Source organism: Gavialis gangeticus, unplaced genomic scaffold (assembly GCF_001723915.1).
Source record: "Gavialis gangeticus isolate Ggan-Ray unplaced genomic scaffold, GavGan_comp1, whole genome shotgun sequence".
NCBI classification, from domain to species: Eukaryota; Metazoa; Chordata; order Crocodylia; family Gavialidae; genus Gavialis; species Gavialis gangeticus.
Genome location: NW_017729032.1, coordinates 185,374,772 through 185,378,569, shown reverse-complemented (window position 1 = coordinate 185,378,569; position 3,798 = coordinate 185,374,772).

Below are 3,798 nucleotides of genomic sequence, written 5' to 3'. Positions count from 1 at the left end.
CAGTTTCTGGTGATGCATACTCTTATTTTTCCTTGCCTAAAGTAGTGAGTCACAGCCAGGAGAGAAGAGGGAAAGAGAGAGAAGACCAAGTTCAAACCTAGTTCACTACATCATTCAGTATTGATCTCAGTATTCACCCATGTATTCAGGAAGCAACACTTCCTGTCAGACTGAGACCTTGAATAGGAGAGGAAGGTCATTTTAGTGGCAGCAAAAATAGAAGAGTTTATGGGTGACATGCAGGATGGAGAACTGTGGGATAACAATTGGGTTTCCATATCAAAACATCCAAAAACACGAACAAAGCCAAAAGCAGAAGTACAAATAAAAAGTACATAAAGAAAGGAACAAAAGGAAGCAATATTGTTCTCTCTCTAACCATATATATCTATTAAACTTGTTCTATAGACCTTCTTATCACCTCCTTATCTAGGCAGGCAGAAAAGTCCACCTGAAGTATCAGCAGGTGAATGGAATGGCAACTGCAGAAGGCTGCAATCTTCACAGAGTGAGGGAGATCATGTAGTGCACTAGTGATGGGTAAAGTGATTGGTGAAGGGAGGTTAAGTTGAAGATCATTCAGACTTTTCAATCTCATACCTTTTTTCCAACTCCTGATTCTATTATTATTTTCCCTCAGCTACTTTTCTTCCATACTCTCATATCCCCATTACTCGGAGTCTCTATTAAAAATCATTTTCATTAAAGAGGAGGGCACTCTCAGGCTTGGTTCTCTCTGGGTGCTCTATGTTCTGGGCTTCTCTGGGCAGAGATTACCAAACCTGATGAGAATCAATGATCTACTTCAGTAAAGATAGAGATCTTTGTTGATCTATGACCAGGAGTAAGCAATGAGGGAGAGGATGTAGATTCCAAGTTACCAGTGGTTCAGCTCCTATTTGGTCTGAAATGTTATTAGTTTCTTGAACCTGATTTTCTAGGCTCAGTATTATATATTAGCATGAAATAGTTAGTCATTCCAGTATGTTTTTGTAAGGAATGACCCATTTCCCAGTCCTATATTTTAAGCACCAGACTATCGTTCTTCAAGTAATCAGAAAAGACCTGTGAAAATATGTTCATATTACCCACAGAAATACAAATAAATTCTTTTTAGAACAATATATTGCCTTGCTTCTTTTTTCTCCAGCAGTTATTTGGTAATTTTGAGAAAATTATATATTTGAGAAAATTACATTTTCTCATCAGATGATCTGTGTGATGAACATTATATCATGTGTAATATTGGGAGGACTGATTGTAGCAAATAATTGATTCAGTTAATATAATCATTCTGGCTATTTGTAAATTGTCAACAAACCAACTGGATTTTCACTAATTTGTTAAACATTTAGTATTCAACCTTTGAGCTAGATTATAAATTATTCACAACATTTTGTACTGTGGGGGCCTCATTCCAGGGGAAGTGTACACACAACTCCATATGTGTGATTCCACAGGTGACTCTGTACATATGGCTGAAAATTATGCAAATGGTAAAATGTAAGTTTAAACTGCATGTAAAATAATCTAGGTGTTGTGTCTGTTTACACCCTCAGAGAACTTTCAAGGTGAATGTGTAAACACTCGTAATGTGAAGCTGCATGTAAAGTCAGCACATTCAGTATACAACATGCTCAGTGGGTTGCCTAGAGCCAGCCAAAAGAAATGCTGAATACAGGGGCAAGTCTCAAAGCTCCCCCAAGACAACAGAAAAGCCCCTTTCTACATTTGGAATCCGCAGCCAGGACACTTCCCAGAAGCACCTAAAATCTGCCCTTATACAACAAGGACATTCCAGTAGAGAAACAGACCATACATTTGAAAGAGCTATCTGAATACCCTTCTACAAAGCAAAAAGACACCCCCCTACAACTGTTTCTCACTGGTAATCTCACACCACCCCATACTGGAACCAATTAGAAGAATCATCAAACAACTACAACCCATATTGAACAAAGATAACACCATGAGACAAATATTCCCAGCCCCTCTACTCCTGGCTTTCCCCCAAACCTTGCCCAAACTTTCTACTGCTCAACAGACATCAAGTGGAACACAACCTTGACTTGGCAAGAAGTGCTTAACCTGCCAACACATCTCCATATCAACACCATCAGAATCCCTGGTTTCTACATGTCATTCTCAAAATGGGATATACTAATCCAATGCACCAAATGCCCTCATGGCAACTACATGGGTGAAAATATGAACAGCAACTATGCACAAGATTGAACTCTCACAGAAAAAATATAAAGGCCTCTCACATAATTTCTGGACCATCATGGCTATGACATCATGCTTACACTACAGAAGCATCTACAAATTTTCTTTAAAAGAATAGAGCTCTAGTCTTTCTTTCAAATCATGGCTGAAAGGAGAATTGGTAGTGCCTCTCCCCTTTCTCTAATTGTCTAGAATACTATCTCAAAATGCAGCAAGTTTGGGCTCAATATTTTACATTCAACAGTCATTGGGTAAAAGCCATAAAGACTAGGACCCAAGTCTCCTTGCTCCTAGGTAAGTGTTATAATTGTAAGGCCAGTCATGTCCCCTCCTGGCTTCTCTTTCTAGTCTAATGAATAGGGACCTACTAAAATTGTGCGAGACAAAGGGTTTTTAATGGCCCGCTCACAGCACGCAAAACTGATTTCGTGAGCAATTCACGGTGGCTCCATCCCTCAGCACTGATTGGTGGAGAAGACCTGGGGGTGTAAAGGGACAAGGGGAAGCCACCACCTTGATGGCTGGCTGCCCTTTGTGCTGCCCCCCTCCTGGTGCTGAATGGTAGAGGCCCCAGCAGGGGGAAGAGGGATGAGGGGCCAGCTGCCATTTTGTCTGCTACCCTTTATGCTGCCCCACCAGTCAGTGCCCCACCCTCTCCACTGGGGAACCAGCATTTTATTTTTAAGTTTTTTTCCTGTTGATTTTGCAGATTTTGTAGACAATCCTGGATTTAGTGGTTTCTGCAAAATCTAGAAAACCACAGATTAAGTAGGTCTCCTACTAATTAATATTGCATTTGTAGCTGCATTGTGGCCAAGTTTCAACAACTGGGATGGTGTGTGACCTCCCATCACCCGAGAATAGCCTATAACCAGGTAATTAAGGCAAATGTGTGTGAAATATGGAAATCTGTTAAAGGGATGAAATTGAACATAGTGCTCCCATTTCCTGGGTCATAAGCAAATCATTTGCACAAGGGCCTAAATGGTATTGAAGCACCTAAATTCTGCCTAAGCCACAAAAAGTGAACCAGGGTGACCCCACTCCAAAAAATCACAAAAACACTTGAGTATCTACTATCATTAGACACATCCGTCAGGATCCTGAAAAGTTCCTTAGGCTTGTGCTTATGCTTGTTCAGTGATCTAAAATTAGGTCTAACTCCTGCCTAAACATTATCGTGATCCAGATTAGTGCTGGGAGGCACCCAAACTCTGGCTAATATCCTATTCTCCTGCGTGTTCACAGGTAAGCATAACACCTGCTTGATACCAAGATCCATGATCACAGGCATGGCTTCCTGCACTGATGGTTATGCAACAGCCTAGGGGTTAGAGCACTCCCCCAGGAAATGGGAGACCTGAGCTCCATCCCAATCAGAATGTAGCAGTCATGTCTAATGGCCTGAGCCAGGTCTGGGGAATCTGAACCCAGAGCCAGAAGCAGAACAGGGTGACAGCTGGAGTCTAGAGCCATAGATCAAGACAGTGGCCGCATGTCAAAAATGCGGAAAAGAGCAGGGCAAGGTCAGGAAGCTGAGTAATGGGCAGAAGAAAGCCAAAGTCAGGAAGC